At 54.4% G+C, this 17,137-nt stretch overlaps 3 non-coding genes across 3 annotated transcripts; 1 reads left to right on the forward strand and 2 right to left on the reverse strand.

Moving 5' to 3' along the window:
• The first annotated feature begins 694 nt into the window (after window positions 1-694).
• On the forward strand, window positions 695-767 carry TRNAV-AAC. Its single transcript has one exon. It is a non-coding gene; the product is annotated as a tRNA-Val (tRNA).
• Window positions 768-9,850: 9,083 nt separating this feature from the next.
• On the reverse strand, window positions 9,851-9,924 carry TRNAI-AAU. Its single transcript has one exon. It is a non-coding gene; the product is annotated as a tRNA-Ile (tRNA).
• A 2,716-nt stretch (window positions 9,925-12,640) lies between these two features.
• On the reverse strand, window positions 12,641-12,714 carry TRNAI-AAU. The gene has a single exon. It is a non-coding gene; the product is annotated as a tRNA-Ile (tRNA).
• Window positions 12,715-17,137: the final 4,423 nt, after the last annotated feature.

Raw genomic sequence — 17,137 nt, forward strand, 5'->3', positions numbered from 1 at the left:
CCCATGTTTATTTGTCCCCTACTGTTACTCACACCTTCCTGTCAACTGTTGGAAATCGGCCGTCCCGATTATCACTACAAAAGGTTTTTCTCCTGCTGATAATAGTCACCTTAACTGTAGCAGCAAAGAATCCTGTGGCACCTTATAGACTAATAGGTGTTAGTCTATAAGGTGCCACAGGATTCTTTGCTGCTTTTACAGATCCAGACTAACATGGCTACCCCTCTGATACTTGTCACCTTAACTGCTCACTCTCATTATAGTGTGTATGTCAACAGCCATTTTTTCATCTTCTCTGTGTATATCTATATCTATATATCTTCCTGCTGTATTTTCCACTGCATGCATCCGATGAAGTGGGTTTTAGCCCATGAAAGCTTATGCTCAAATAAATTTGTTAGTCTCTAAGGAGCCACAAATACTCCTCTTTCTTTTTGCAGATAAATTAATGGAGGTTAAGTCCATGAATGGCTATTAGCCAGGATGGGTAAGGAATGGTGCCCCTAGCCTCTGTTTGTCAGAGGGTGGAGATAGATGGCAGGAGAGAGATCACTTGATCATTACCTGTTAGGTTTAGTCCCTTTGGGGCACCCACTGTTGGCAGATAGGATACAGGGTTGGATGGACCTTTAGTCTGACTCAGTATGGCCATTCTTATGTTTTTATGAAGGGAGGAGGAGTATCTTACAGCAGAGTTTCTGTAGTGTAGTGGTTATCATGTTTGCCTAACACGCAAAAGGTCCCTGGTTCAAAACCAGGCAGAAACATGTAGGCTTAATTTTCCCAGCTCCTACTAGCCTGTCCCTCAATCCTCCTCCCTATTGGTCAGGGCGGAAGAGGCGGCTGTAAGAGCGGCCAGGTCCCTGAGCTGGGCCTTCCAGCATTTGGGGAGGGTGGAGCTGACTGGGGCATGGTGCTGGCAAAATGCCTCAGGGCGCTGGGAGGAGCAAGCCAGGGCTGTGGGGAGAGAGACCAGCAGGTTTCCTCTAGTGTTTCCTACTCTCTTTTCTTCAGTAGTTTCTCCTCTACATAAAGTAGCTGACTCTTTTTGTGAGCCTGGCTCGCTCTGTGGGCCAAGCATCAGACTTTTAATCTGAGGGTTCAGGGTTCCAGTCCCTGGTCAGAAACTCAACTATTCCTTGAGATCTTAAAAAGCTCTGTCTTTGAAGTCCTTCTTGATGTAACTTTTCTTTTCAAGATTTTGCCTTTCCTAAGAGGGTCCTTTTGTGTGTGGGATTGAAGGCAACTTCCTGACACCCCCACCTCCCATCCTCGCAGGCTGGAGGAATAAAGGCTTCTGGGCAGGGGCAGCTCTAGACTAGCTGCCAGCAACTGGTGCCCTAGGTGAACCCTGAATCGGCGCCCCCCACCCCCAAACTCCAAGGGCAGAGCTAGGCTGAGTTATTTTGGTAAATGGGGAAACATTTTGCCCCTTTTTTCCTTTTAATGTTTTTAAGCCTTTTTTTTAAACAGAGGCTTAATTATTCGGTTTGTCCATCCATCCATCTGTCCAACCAATGTTTCTTTCTCCATCCTTCTGGTTCTGGCTGCCCCTTACTACAACCATAACTTTGGTCTTGAACTTTATAGAGTAGTGAGGTGCCTTAAGGGTTAAATGCTAAATCCCAAACCCAAACAACACTAGTTACCTGTGTCTGGCAAAAGGTGTCTGGCAGTTTTGCCACTTTGAATGATTCAAATGGATTTTCAGTGGCATTATAAAAAAATCCCAGCAAAGCAGAACCAAACCAATTCATCTTAAACCTACAAAACAAGAGTTTTACAAACCATGAGTGTCAGTTTAGGTCCTTAAAACCTTACATCATCACACATAGTTCTCCTTTGCCTAACATCCCTTGCACTGCGATTACTCCTTTTTACACAACTGAACCCCGATTACAACCAGAGCCAGCCAGGGGCAGGCAAGTTAAGTGCCAATAGAAACCCCTGACATTCCTTTAGTGATTTTGATTACATTACCCAGTAGTCAAATAATTTTGATGAGATCATCTCTCCGCCTGCTGCCTGCAGCTGTCCCCTATAGACCATTTCTGTGGGCAAAGGGCCCATTTCCTCAAAATGGCTGTAAAAGCTTCACGGGACAAAACATAGTGGTGGTAGTAGCCACTTTATCTGACCCTCTTGTATAATTTAATTACCAAACTTCTATCAAATGTGACTGCACAGAGCTGCACATACAGTTACGTACAGTTACATTCACTGAAAGTGAGCAACTGTCCCCAGAACTCACTACCAGTGGCACAGGTACCTTTTAAGTACCGAGACGTGCAGTGACATCTTTCATAGGAATCGGCCAGCGTGTGCATGGCCGGCGTGTTCAGAGCACTGGTTGACCACAGGTGCCGTGTCAGGCTCTGGCCCGCGTGAGACAATGGACCACTTTATGGTGGCTGGTTTGTTTCCCCGGCAGGTGTGGGGACTTTGGGCTACATGATGGCAGCTGTCAGATTTGGTTGGACAGGATTCTTTTCAGCTCAGTGAGGCTTGTTCCTGGCCGAACGAGGGCAACCACAGGGCGCCAGCAGAACCAGCTGCAGCTGCAGCAAGGGCGACCTCAGCAGGGGTCGCTGTATAGCGGGTGGGTGTCACGGGACACACTGCGCCTGCTCAATGTCAGAAAATCCCCTTCAGACTAAACCAGTTTGTTTCTTGAAATCAAAACAAGTGGGATGAAAGTTCTTTGCAAAAATATTTTGTTGCAAACAAAAGCATCTCCTGATTGTCACAGTGTGTTAAATTGTCTCATCACACACAGAGGGGAGACACTTAGACCACAAACATTAGATAAGATGCTTCAGTCTGAGCTAAGTAGTTGCTGCTCTTAACAATTTCAAAATAAAAAAATACAAATCAAATAGACTATTTCAGCTATTCTATTATGTCATAATCTGCTCTGAGTAAACGTGATAGGACACCTCATATTATGCACTACTCCTAGTGACACTCTCCAATGGATCCCCGTCCTCCACCCACTGTGAGGTAGGTAGGAGTGGATTATTATTATCCCTACTTGAAAGAGGGAGAAGCTAAGGCTGAGAAAGGAGAATTGACTTGTCTTAGGTCACACAGCCAGCCAGTGGCAGAGTTGGGAGTAGGACACAAGAGCCCTGATTTTCAAACTAACCATCAGATCTTGAATTTCAAACACTGAATGACTTAAGTGTTCTCAAATGAGATCCAGACCAACAAGAGTGCACAGTAATTATTCAGCAAGTATTTGAGGAGAACTGCAATGTTAGAGAGAATCATGAACTGCTCAGAGACAATTAATGCAGAGAAGCAGCAAAATTCATTAAACACAGAACTGGTTCTGACTTATTTACTTGGTCTTAAAAGAGAACAACAAGTACCTGAGTCTCCTCCCTGTCAATAACCCCCTGCTCAGCCAATCAGGGTAGAGACAGAGGATGGGAGGCTGAGGGATCTCACCAGAGAGCCCAAAGGATGGCCCAGGTCACCGGTGGGGATCACTGCCCGAGCACTATTTCAGCCCCACATTTTTGGGTGGACCTCCCACAGTGGGAGCTGCAGAGCACTTCCCCGCAACACACACACACACACACACACACCTCCTGGTGTTGGGAGGGGAACAGGTGAAAGGACAAAAGAAGCAAGAGACAAAGAGAAAGGAGGGAGGGATGGATGGAGGAAAAGGTGAAACAAAAAGGACAAATCCTAATGTCCCCACTGATTCTATGGGACAAAATCCCAAGTGTGAAATAAAATTCTGCCTCCTTAAGCTTGTGTTTTCCATGCCTAGAATTCAACTATCACCTGATGGATCAGACCGAACAGGTTTCAAACCTCGAGGAGGCTCTTACCTTCTAAACAGGGACGGCTGTTTTCTAGTAAAATCACTAAAAGGGAAGGAGAAAACTCGAAAGAGGTTCCTCCTGGCACTCACGTGCCTGAACCCGAATACTCTCTCAGTCCTCAAAGAGAGCCCTGGAGAAGGAGACTTGCTGAAGCAAAGCCACAGGGGTCTCTGAGGTTTACCTGGTCCCTCACCCCTGTCCTGCCTGCCTGATGTCAGCATCTGTCTGTGAGGTCACCACCTTCCCACCACCTTTGACCAAAGCAGAGAAAGGCATAACAAGACCCAGGCTATTGTCTGAGGTCCTGCAAAAAGCCTTTGTGATGTCACTGCCACACCCCTCCCTTGCTGTGCTAATGTCCTGCCCCTGGCCAGGTACTTTGGTTTGTGCTACTCCCTGTGGATCACCCCACTCAAGGAGCATTCGTTCTAGGAAGGAAGCCGGCTAGAGAAGAAAACATCAGACACTGCTCCCAATGCTACACTCAGTTTCTCAGAAATTAGTCAACTTTATGGCCAGAAGAGACCAATAGAGCATCTAATCTGACCCCCTGCATATCACAGGCCTCCTGTATGACACAAGAGCTATTTTTGGAGCAAACACTTTCCAGAAAGGCATCTAGTCTTCATTAAGTGACATCAGGAGATGGTTAATCCACCACTTTCCTTGGTAGCTTGTTCCTGTGGTGAATCATCCTCGCTGTTGAATATTTGTGTCTTATTTGTAATATGAATTTGTCTCTTTTCACCTTCCAGCTACTGGGTCTTGTTATGCCTTTCTCTGCTCAATTAAAGAGCCCTTTAATACACAACCTTTTCTCTCCATTAAGGCCCTTCAACACTTCAATGAAGTCACCTTTCAATCTTCTTTTGATAAGCTAAACAGGTTGAGCTCTTTCAATAGCTCCCTAGAAGGTATTTTTTCCAGCCCTCAGAACATTTGTCATCAGACTCCTGAACTGCAGATGGATGTGCATTACCCTGATTGACCACTGGGTGTCACTGCTGCGCCAAGGGAAATACCTTCTGTGCATTACTCTGACTGCCCACTGGGTGTCACTGCTGCGCCATAAGAGCGGCCAGACTGGGTCAGACGCAAAGTCCATCTAGCCCAGTATCCTCCTGTCTTCTGCCAGCGGCCAGTGCCAGGGGCCCCAGAGGGAATGAACAGAGCAGGGAATCATCCAGTGATCCATCCCCTGCCGCCCATTCCCAGCTTCTGGCAAACAGAGGCTACAGGCACCATCCCTGCCCAGCCTGGCTAATAGCCACTGATGGGCCTGTCCTCTGTTCATTTATCTAGTTCTTTTTTTTGAACCCTGTTATAGTCTTGGCCTTCACAGCATCCTCTGGCAAGGAGTTCCACAGGTTAACTATGCAACTGCCCTGAGTCCCCCACCCCTCACCCCGGGTTGTATATGGAAAAGAGGATGAGGATGAGGAGAGCCATGATGTGTTTGTCACTGGCTGGTGCCTCAGTTTCCTCTAGGCAGCAGTGCTGCAGGCTCCTTTGGTCAGTTCCCATGCAGCTGTGTCGGGGAGGGGGAGTAGAGGCTCATGCTCCCCAGCCCCACGCCCTCCCAGCAGCTGGGGAACTCAGGCCAAATGTAACCTGGTAGCTGGGCCGGGATTAGCCTGGGCCAGGGTAGGGCTGGGGAGGAATTGCGGGGGGGGGACAGATGCACCCGCTGTGAGGGGAGATCCTCCCATTCCTGCCAACCCCCATCACTCCTTGCAGCACGGCACCCCCAGCACTTCTTTCTCTGTCGTGGGGGTGTCTGCTGCCTGCTTCTCCCTTAGCATCGTCTCTCCCCACCCTGGGGCACTGGTGTCACCCGTCCTGTGCAAACAGGCAGCCCCTGGTGTGCCCCATGGCGCTGCCCTGCAGTTGGGGGCAGCTGTTGGATGGAGCCATATTGAAATATGGGAGTGGGCAAGGCTGGGGACCAGGACTCTGGCTTCTCCCCAACTCTGGGAGTGGAGGTTAGTGGGTAGAGTGGGGAGGGGCAGGGCTGGGATCCAGGGCTCCTGCTTTTCTGGTTTTCTCCACCTCCTGCAGCTGCCTCGGTCCTTTCAGTGCATTTCCTGTTCCAAATTCATTTGCTGACTTGTGCAACCCACCCCAGAGGTGGCTGCATCTCAGTGTTGGGTGAGGCACCCTTGGCTGCATCACCTCCTAACCGTGTCTCCCTCTCCCTGCAGGTGACCCTGCAGCACTCGGCAAACATCCGCCAGATCGTGGGGCGCTTTGAGCATTGGGCAGGCAGGGGCCAGGCCCAGCCCCCTGAGAATGGGACCCAGCCCTCCTACTTTTACAGGGATTAAAGAGGGGCAAAGGGGGAAATCAGAGGAGGGGGTGGCCAGGGTCTGAGCAGGGGGTGGAAATTGACTGGTGGGGGGGTCAAGCAGCTGGAGGCAGAGTTAGGAGAGGGGCTGAAGGGCAAAGTCAGGGAGGGGGGAAGGAGCCGGAGTTAAGCCCAGGGGGAGGCGCTGCCAGAGGGTTAAACCCCGGCACAGGCAGGGGCAGAGGGGTAACAGTTACCCCGGGGGGCTGAGACTCCAGTGTTTGCAAAAACAGGGTGGGGGGAGCAGAGGGGCTTTTCTATTTCCCCTCCCACAGGCAGCACCTCTCAGCATGGGCTTCCCAGAAGCTGTGGCCATTTCCTGGAAAGGTTCCTTTCCTTAGCAATCAGGAGAGAGGCCACATCTGCAGGTGCAGAAAGCGCAGTCTCTGGCTGCCAGGAAGCGCTGTGGGGCCAGGTGCTGAGAAAGCCCAGAGGGGGAGCAGCAGAGATGGGGGAAAGGGAGAGAGAGAAGCAATGAGGACAGAGCACAAGTGTACAGGGGGTTCAGGTCTGGCTATTGTGGGGAACTATTCCTATTCTGGCACCCCCCCACCTAGCATCAGAGTACGTTAATTGGAAGGGGTATTTCTCTATGGTTCTCCAGGCGCTTGTGGATCACCGTGTGCGTTTCATTGATATTTACACAGGCTGGCCTGGAAAAGTGCATGATGCACGCATCTTTCGGAACAGTGGCCTGTTCAGGAAGATGCAGGCAGGGACTTATTTCCCAGACAGGAAGATCACAGTAAGGGATGTCGAAATGCCCATTGTGATCCTTGGAGACCCCGCTTACCCGTTACTGCCTTGGCTCATGAAACCCTATACAGGGAAGCTTGACAGGAGCAAGGACCGGTTCAACTACAGGCTGAGCCGGTGCCGAATGACTGTGGAGTGTGCTTTTGGGTGTTTAAAAGCCCGCTGGTGGTCCCTGTATGGGAAGCTAGACTTGGGGGAAAGCAGCATCCCCGCGGTTATATCCGCATGCTGTACCCTCCATAATATTTGTGAAGGGAAGGGTGAAACATTCAGTCAGGCATGGACCACCGAGGTTCATGTCCTGGAGGCTGAATTTGCACAGCCAGAGAGCAGGGCTATTAGAGAGGCCCAGCACAGGGCTACAAGGATTAGGGATGCCTTGAGGGAAGAATTTGAGGCTGAAAGCCAACAGTAATGTTTGCTGCCTTGCATGGGAGTGAAGTGCAGTGGTTACACTGTTAGGATTCTATTATCCCTAACATGATTTCCAGTGACTGTTTCTTTATTGGGATAAGGTATCTTTCACTATCTGCAATAATAAAGACTGTTTTCGAAGCCAAGATTTATTTTATTGAAAAGAAAAATACTTCATTGACAGACACACAGCATTTTAGGAACCTAGGGCAGGGGGGTGGGTTGGTGAACTGTACAGTCACAAGTTTGCATATGTTCTGTCTGCAGTGCTGTGCAATGGCTGCTGCGCTTCAGGGTGCATATACTGCATGGTGATGGGGGTTGAGTGCAGAGGGTAAGGGTCGTAGTTCTCAGGGCTGGTTGGTGAACATACAGGTGTTGGAGGCAGCTGGTGGTGGTAAGAACCTGGATGCTGTGGAAGGGGGTTTGGAGCTAACATTGGGGCAGAAAAGAATAAAATTTGGGACGGGGGGGCTGTGGGGCAGCACGGGACTGCTCTGCCTGCATGGCTACGAGTGCCTGGAGAGAGTCCGCTTGGCGTGCCAGGATGCCTAGCAGCTGGCCTGTGCTTTTCCTCTTTGCCACAGCGTTTCTCCGCCAATGTCTCTGGCGGATCCTGCTGTCCCTCTGGTGGATCCTGCTTTCCCTTTCTCTCCACTCCTGCAGCTGTTTACTCTCTCGAGCAGAGTGATCAATAACTGTTTTCAGCCTGTCTTCCCTGGTTTTTCGAGGCTTTTTCCTCAGATTCTGTAGTCTCTGTGCTGTGGTAGATCTGGGCCGTCCAGCAGTCAAGGTCACTTCTTGAAGGCAAAAATGGCAACATTTAACAGGGTAGCCTTGTTAATTATCTCATCCAAACAGTAATTCCCACACACTGAAGGAGTTTTCAGTGTTCACTTTAGCATTCTTTTCCCATACCAAATAAGACCACACATAACACAACAGGAGACAGGAAATGGTGAGTAAGGGGTACTGAGATTGCTTCAGGGCTGTGCAGGGGTTTCTGTGCATTGGGGACAGCAAACAGCTGCATGGGGGATCTGCACTAAACAGTCTCCCAACATTTTCCACAGGAGTTACTCCTGGAAGATATCTCCCTGCTGCGGGTCACTAGAGAAGAGCGGGAAGGTCTTCTACAGCAATGCGGATTCCGCCCTGGCCCCTATGCAGCTTGCCTGTGTGCAGCAATGGTCCCCACCCTCGCGGCACAGTGTCGTGGACGAGTTAGCCTGACTGGGACAAGGACCACAGTGGCTCTCCTATAAACCTGCGCAGGCACATTGCCCACGCCTGGCTGAAACTTTGAGGAGATTACTGCAGCCGATTGCGACATGATAGCCCCCCTCACTGGGCTATGTCACATCTAGGCAAGCAAGTACGCAGCCCTAACCCCCCCTCCGCTCCCGAAACAGTTCCACCCTGAAAATAACAGACGCTTACTGGTAACTCGCTCCTCTGTTTGTCCTTCAGCAACTGCTGGCTGCTGCGATTGGCTTCCTTCCTCCTGGCTTGAGAAGAGCTCCTGGCTGCATGCCTCCTGGGACTCTGGGGTGTCTTCCCCCATCCCAGTAGCTTCACTCGTGGTTTCCACCCCCCCGCCTCCTCCTCCTCCTCCTGCTGCTCCTGTCCCCCACCATGCTCAGAAGTGTCCATCGTGGTCCTCAGATTGGCAGTGGGGTCACCCCAAGTATCGCGTCCATCTCCTTGTAAAAACAGCAGGTCGTGGGGGCAGCGCCAGATCGGCGGTTCCCCTCGCGGGCTTTGTAATAGGCACTCCGCAGCTCCTTTACTTTAACCCTGCATTGCAGCGCGTCCCGATCATGGCCCCTATCCAGCATGGACCTTGATACCTGCTCAAAGATATCATAATTCCTACAGCTGGAGCGCAGCTGGGACTGCACAGCTTCCTCCCCCCAAAGACTAATGAGGTCCAGCAACTCGCCATTGGTCCATGCTGGGGCTCGTTTGCCGCGTGGGGGCATGGTCACCTGGAAAGATTAACTGATTGCACTCCACACCTGGCTGCAGCAAACAGGAAGGGGATTTTTAAAATTCACTTAAAGGGCGGGTCACCTGAGGCCAGAGCAGTAGAGTGCAAACTGATGAGCAGAGTGGCTGAACAGGAATTCTGGGATACCTCCTTATTCCCTGGAGGCCAATTAAAGCGCTGGTGTGTGTCCACACCTGATGAGCAGCGCTGGATCACCAGCGCTGCATTCCTTATACCCCAACCCGAACGGGTGCACAGCCAGCGCTGCAGCCAGGGAGTTGCAGCACTGGATGTGCCTTGCAAGTGTGGACGGAGTCTCCAAGTTCCTTTCAGGCAGCAGGTGGAGCGAGGAGCCCAGGGACGGGAGCCCAAGGAGGTGTCAGGACCTTGGTCCTGCCCCGGCGCCTGCGTCCAGCAGGGCTCTTGCCCGATCCCGGCCCACCTGGTTTTGGCCTCTGCCACCCCTAGCAGTCAGCCAAAAGAGCAGAAGCCACCTTCTCCCTCCCGGAGTGACCAGCATGGGGCTTGAACCCATGACCTTGGCGTTATTAGCACCACGCTCTAACCAACTGAGCTAGCTGGCCAACGGCAAGCCCATCCTTGCCTGACCCTTTTGGAAGGAGTCACTGGCTGGCGCAGGGAACGATGTGGCCTCCGTTATCGAATGGATGGATCAAGACATCACCTATCAAGGCAGGGGAATTAGCTTAAGTGGTAGAGCGCTCACTTTGCATGCGAGAGGCAGCGGGATCAATGCCTGCATTCTCCAGCAGCAAGGCAGTCCCGCGGCCTTCTCTTGCCCTTCTTTTAGAAGCCATGGACAGTCAGCCGGCTCAGCTCCTCCAGTGGCCTCCATCCCTCTCCCCGCTTGGCCTCCCAAAAAGCCAGCCCTTGCGGAGCACAAAGCTCTTCCTCCCCGGCCCTTCTCCCCCTTGCGCTGACTGGGAGGCTGGAGACAGCTGGGGGAAGTTAGCTCAAATGGAAGAGCATGGGAGAAGTAGTCAGACCCATACACACATTCTCCAGCCTGCTCTGCTCTGCTTTGCTCTGCTGGGCTGGGCTCTAGTGGGGGACCTGCACCTTTCTTTCTGAGCTCTCACTGGAGCACAATCCCTTTCCTCCTCCCTCCCTGCTAGTCTACGCCAAGCTCATTGGCCGGGAGGGAGAGCCACTCAAATACACAATTACTCACATCCCAGGGGTCCATGAAGGGAATGAGGAGATGGGCGGGGTGGCACGCGATACCAGCTCAGCTGAGACCATGAGACCTCGCAGCCTCCTGATCTCAGGCAGCATGGCAGCCATGGAGCAGAGCAGAGCACGCAGACAGGTTGGAGACAGCCAAAGCGGGGAAGGGCTGCGTTGGTCTGGAAGAGGGAGTCGGTGGCTGTCTATCCTGGCGGAGGCAGGGTCGCTTTGCTGTATGCTGGGCCAGGGGCCAGGGAGTCTGCTAGAGTTGCTGAGCTGGGCCTGCTCCTGGCTTTGCTTGGGTTAGAGGAAAGTGGTGAAGATAAGAACGGCCCCCCTGGGTGAGACCGATGGTCCATCTAGGCCACTATCCCGTCTTCTGACAGTAACCGATGCCAGGCGCTTCAGAGGCAATGGCCAGAGCAGGCAATCGTCAAGTGATCTATCCCTGCGTTGTCTTCTGAAGTTTGGTGCTTGTTTCAGGGGCTAACTCTCAGCCCAGACACACTCCAGGGAGGGAGCGTTGGTGTTTGTGCCGAGGAGCGTGGCTGGGACTCGACCCCTTCCCAGCTCTGGGTAGTGTCCCCCCTCCCCATTTCAGGCTGTGTTCTGCTTAAGGCCACAGAGCCCTTGCCTTTTTTTGCCCGGTGCCTGAGAGTCAGGCCAGCTGCGGGGAATTAGCTCAAGCGGCAGAGCGCTCGCTTTGCATGCGAGAGGTAGTGGGGGACGCCGCCCGCATTCTCCGAGCCTGTCGACTAAGGGCTCCTGATGAGCGTGGTGGACGGGAGAGCCGGTCATCTGACTTTTGGCCTTGCTGCCCGTAGCGGTCAGGCCGAAAAATCAAAAGCCACCCTCCCCAGGCCCACAGCCACCCAGGGGCTCCTCTGCACCATCTTGCCTCCACGAGTGCCGCACTCTGACCAGCTGAACCAGGCAAGCCACGGGAAGCTTCTCAAGGTCTTGCCCTGGTGTGGGCTTGATGCGAAAAGCACCTGGCCGTTCATCAGCTGTTGCAAGAAGTGTGCAGAGTAGGAGTAGCGATGGGGCTGTAGCTTTCACAGCATCTCAATTTGGGCAGCTTTCCATTCCCCTTTTCTGTGTAATGTCCTCCCACGGGTTTCACTTGGAGCTGTACGACTCTGGCAGGGTGGCCATTTAGAAATCTTTTCCTTGCTTTTCTTTTTCGCCTGGCTCCAGCGTTAGCACCGTTTGGGTGTTTCAGTGTGTGTGTTTTCCCATTTGGAGGCATTTGGAAGTTTGGAAGGGGAGCCGAAAGAGGAGTCTTTTCACAAGCAAGTTGGCTTTCTGCACAGGTAGGGCCCTTGGCCGTAAAGCTTAGCTCCGTCAGTGCGTCTGCATGGGGTTCCTCCAGTGCCTCAAGAGCCCGTGCTAAACTCTCGGTGTGGGCGTTTGGCTTCCGCCAGTCAGAGTGCCGTGCCTGCGTCTTCCCAGGGCCGGCTCCCATGAGGGGCGCATAACTTGGGAGGAAAGGGGTAGAAGAGAAAGCAAGTGAAGCTGACTTCGAGTGGTGGTGCCCCTGGGTGGTGTGGTCCTCCTGCTCCTTCCTGTCGGTGGGGTGGGCTCGAGTGTGGGCTCGGGGGGTCTGGCTGTGGGCGGTGGGAGGATGGTGTCCAGGGATGTCCCAAAGGTCACCCTGCGCCGGCGGAGTGTGAAGCCTCTCCCCTAGGTTGGGGTGCCGAATATTAAGCCTTCCTCTGTGGCTTGGGCTGGGGAGCATGATCCGGCGTCGGGTCCATTTGGGTGGAGCTGGTGGCCGGCAAGAATTCGGGCCATCAGGTCAACCCTCTGTGGAAATGGGGGTGAGCCGGCAGGCCTGTGATTTTGGCTTCGTGGGCGGGCAGCTCAAGCCTGGCCTCCTATGAGCCTGGAAGGCAGCCGGCCGGGCTCACCCGTCTCCTCCCCGGGCCCAAGTTCCTTTCAGGCAGCAGGTGGAGCGAGGAGCCCAGGGAGGGGAGACCAAGGAGGTGTCCGGAGCCTCGTCCTGCCCGGTGCCCAGCAGGGCTCTTGCCCGCTCCCGGCCCACCTGGTTTTGGCCTCTGCCACCCCTAGCAGTCAGCCAAAAGAGCAGAAGTAACCCTCTCCCTCCCGCAGTGGCCAGCATGGGGCTTGAACCCATGACCTTGGCGTTATTAGCACCATGCTCTAACCAGCTGAGCTAGCTGGCCTATGGGAAGCCCTCCCTTCCCTGACCCTTTTGGAAGGAGTCACCGGCTGGCGCGGGGAATGATGTGGCCTCCGTTATCGAATGGATGGATCAAGACGCCATCTGCAAAGGTAGGGGAATTAGCTCAAGTGGTAGAGCACTTGCTTCGCATGCAAGAAGCAGCAGGATCAATACCTGCATTCTCCAGCGGCAGGGCAGCCGCGGGGTCTTCTTTTGCCCTTCTTTTAGAAGCCATGGACAGTCAGCCGGCTCAGCTCCTCCAGTGGCCTCCATCCCTCTCCCCGCTTGGCCTCCCAAAAGGCCAGCCCTTGCGGAGCACAAAGCTCTTCCTCCCCGGCCCTTCTCCCCCTTGCGCTGACTGGGAGGCTGGCGACAGCTTGGGGAAGTTAGCTCAAATGGAAAAGCATGGGAGAAGTAGTCAGACCCAGACACACATTCTCCAGCCTGCTCTGCTCTGCTTTGCTCTGCTGTGCTGGGCTCTAGTGGGGGACCTGCACCTTTCTTTCTGAGCTCTCACTGGAGCACAATCCCTTTCCTCCTCCCTCCCTGCTAGTCTACGCCAAGCTCATTGGCCGGGAGGGAGAGCCACTCAAATACACAATTACTCACATCCCAGGGGTCCATGAAGGGAATGAGGAGATGGGCAGGGTGGCATGCGATACCAGCTCAGCTGAGACCGTGAGACCTCGCAGCCTCCTGATCTCAGGCAGCATGGCAGCCGTGGAGCAGAGCAGAGCACGCAGACAGCTTGGAGACAGCCAAAGCAGGGAAGGGCTGCATTGGTCTGGAAGAGGGAGTCGGTGGCTGTCTATCCTGGCGGAGGCAGGGTCGTTTTGCTGTATGCTGGGCCAGGGGCCAGGGAGCCTGCTAGAGTTGCTGAGCTGGGCCTGCTCCTGGCTTTGCTTGGGTTAGAGGAAAGTGGTGAAGATAAGAACGGCCCTCCTGGGTGAGACCGATGGTCCAGCCAGGCCACTATCCCGTCTTCTGACAGTAACCGATGCCAGGCGCTTCAGAGGCAATGGCCAGAGCAGGCAATCGTCAAGTGATCTATCCCTGCGTTGTCTTCTGATGTTTGGTGCTTGTTTCAGGGGCTAACTCTCAGCCCAGACACACTCCAGGGAGGGAGCGTTGGTGTTTGTGCCGAGGAGCGTGGCTGGGACTCGGACCCCCTTCCCCAGCTCTGGGTAGCGCCCCCCCTCCCCATTTCAGGCTGTGTTCTGCTTAAGGCCACAGAGCCCTTGCCTTTTTTGCCCGGTGCCTGAGAGTCAGGCCAGCTGTGGGGAATTAGCCTGCGGCAGAGCGCTCGCTTTGCATGCGAGAGGTAGTGGGGGACGCCGCCCGCATTCTCCGAGCCTGTCGACTAAGGGCTCCTGATGAGCGTGGTGGACGGAAGAGCCAGCCATCTGACTTTTGGCCTTGCTCCCCGAAGCGGTCAGGCTGAAAAATCAAAAGCCATCCTCCCCAGGCCCACAGACACCCAGGGGCTCCTCTGCACCAGGGCCGGCTTTAGGAAGCGCGGGGCTTGTACTCACCGGGTGGTGCTCCGAGTCTTCGGCGGCAGGTCCTTCACTCACTCCAGGTCTTTGGCGGCACTGAAGGACCCGCCGCCGAAGTGCCGCCGAAGACCCATAGCGCCGCCAGGTGAGTAAAATTTAAAAAGACGCCTCTAGCCAGGGAAGGGATTCTCACTGGACATGGGGACCTCTTAGGCGCGGGGCCCGATTCGGAGGAATTGGTGGAATAGGCCTAAAGCCGGCCCTGCTCTGCACCATCTTGCCTGAGCGAGTGGAAGTGGAGCCTGGAACTGAGCTGAGGCACTGAGGGTTATTTGCTCTGTGCGCTTCACACGGAGGTAAAAACACGGGGCACAGATCTTTGAGCACAACCCTTGTCCTGAGGAATGGAGGGGGCTGCACAAAGAGAGACCGGCTCTTCCTGGCGGGGCTGCAGTGGCTCTTCACAGGGTCAGTCCCACTGGGGATTCGTACCAGAGTTTTGAAAGCCTCCTTTTCTGGCCTGGTTCCCCTCTCTTTAGGGAGACTGGCAGCCCCAAACTTCCCAGAAACCATCATAGCGAGGCCAACCTGAGCACAGACACCTGCTCAGCACCCCGGGTGCAGCCCTGAACTCCGGCAATCAGCTACGCTCAGCTGCCCACCCACCAAGCGTAACACGCAGGAGCCTTCGTGCCCCGCGTGTTCAGGTCCCTCCCCGCGCCAGCTTTAAACTCCGCTGCTCAGTTCTAAGCTTTGGCCACATGGGGGCAGCCTGGAGCTCAGCCAGCGCCTCCCGTTGCTGGTTGCGTTTCCCGCTCCTCGTGGCAGGTTCACACCCCGCAGGCAGATCTCTGAATCGGAGCCGAACCGTTCCCCAAACCCAGCGCTTTAGCAGCAGCTTTGCTAGGAAAGCGCTGACGTCCCCAAGTAAAGTAAGAGCCAGAGCGCTGTGTCCAGGATCTTCTCTTGGGCCCCTCACCGTGGTGTCTGTCAGGCGCAAGGAGAAACCAGGGAAATGTTTTCATGGCGTTTAAGGGCAGAAGGGGCCATTAGCTCAGCTAGTCTGACCCCCGAATAACACAGAATTACACCATGACACGTATTGATCCCACAGACCTTAGATAGATCAAAGCGTTTCAGCCCTCAGGAAGGAGGCTAAACTGGGCACCAGAGGCAGCAAACAAGGGGCCCCCAAGGCAATGGCAGGGAGCTGACGAGGTGAAATATGCCCAGATGATCCCAGCAGGCGACCCACCCCCATGCTACAGAGGTGGGAGTCCCTGTTCCTCCTGCCCTTAAGAATCTCTGGTGGTAAGTGGGTCCCCCCAGTTCCCCAGATAAGAATCCTCCATGGGATTTCCCTGGCTTCACCTCCAGATAAGAACATTGTGTGGAGGGGGTGGGAGGCAGGTTGTCTGGCAGATCTGTAAAGGGGGACTGTGTCTCCCTGTCTGGCCCAGGCTCCTTGGAGGAAGTGATCTCAGTGTGTCTGGCTGTCTCCATTCTTCCCGCCCATAAGAATCCCTGGTGTGTGGGTGCACCCTAGACCATTAAGGATCTCTGGTGGGTGGGTGTCTCTCTCCCCCTAGTCAGGATCTCTGGGGTGTGCCTGTATAAAAAGAGACTTTGACTCACCCAGGCTGGGCTGCCATCATGGAACAGACCAGGTCCTTCTGTGGAGGGTTTGCGTTCCTCCAAGGACGTGATCTCAGTGTGTGTGGGTGTCCCTGTCCCTTCAACCCTTAACAATCCCTGGTGCGTGGGTGCGCTGGGCCCCATTATAATCCCCTGTGTCTTACCCCCCATGAGGGATCCGGTGGATGTGGGTGTTCTCCATGCTGCAGGGGGTGTCTGGTGCCCCTGTCCCTCCTGGTTAATAGTGGAGTGTGTGGGTGTCCCCCCGCCCGTTAAGGATCTGTGTTGTGCGGATGCCCCCGTTCTTCTCATTAAGAATGGTGCAATGGAGCATATGGGTGTGTTCCCCACCCCATGAACTAGCTCCCGTGTGTGGTTCCCCTGCCCCCATCCAAGCTCTGTGGTGTGTGGGTGTTGCTGTTCCTCTTTTCAAGTGTTGCAGAGGGGTGTCCCTCCTCCCAATTCAGAATCCCCAGCGTGTGGGTGCTCCCATTCCCCCCCTCCAGGCTCTGCGGGGGGGTGTCTGTATAAAAAGAGACCGTGTCTCACCCAGGCTATGCTGCAGAGGCTAATCACAGGTGCAACCCCACTACTGATCAGCACGGGAGTTTTGACCTGCGCCGTTTCCAACCTGGGCCGGTTCACCCCTCCTTAGGCAACCTGGGGACCCGAAGCTTCCCAGGGATCACCATATTGATGCCAAACTTAGTGCGGACACCCGATCGGCACAGCCCCCTGCAGCCCAGAATTCCTGAGCTCAAGCGATCTGCCGGCCTCAGCCTCCCCAGGCGCTGGGATCATAGGCACCAGCCACAGGGCCCGGCTTGTTTTGCAGTTTGGCAGCTGGAGCTTTAAACTCTGCTTGTGAGCTCTGTGCCTTGATCAGATGGGGACAGCCTGGAACTGGGAAATGCTCCTGCTCCCCTCACCCCTCTCTCATGTCGAGCTGCAGGCGCCGCTGTCGTCCCAGGTAAGATCCCGGACGTTTTGGTGCCCCCTTCCCCCGCCCAGGTGTCCGGGTACCTCTGCCCCCCATACAGAATCCTGGGTGTGTGGGTGTCCGTCCCTCTGCAGAGGATCCCAGAGTGTGGATGCCCTTGTCCCCCACTACAAGATCCTGGGTGTGTGGGTGCCACTCTCCCTCCCAGTAGCTGTCTGGTGGGTGGGTCCCCAGGGTGTGAGTGCTCCCATCCCCCGATACAGGCTGGGGTGGGGGGTAAAACTGGCTCTCCCTGTCCTGCCCAGGCGGTGCTACAGCAGCTGTTCACAGGGGCAGCAACCCCATTGTCACCC

This window comes from Mauremys reevesii, linkage group 12, assembly GCF_016161935.1.
Source record: "Mauremys reevesii isolate NIE-2019 linkage group 12, ASM1616193v1, whole genome shotgun sequence".
NCBI classification, from domain to species: Eukaryota; Metazoa; Chordata; order Testudines; family Geoemydidae; genus Mauremys; species Mauremys reevesii.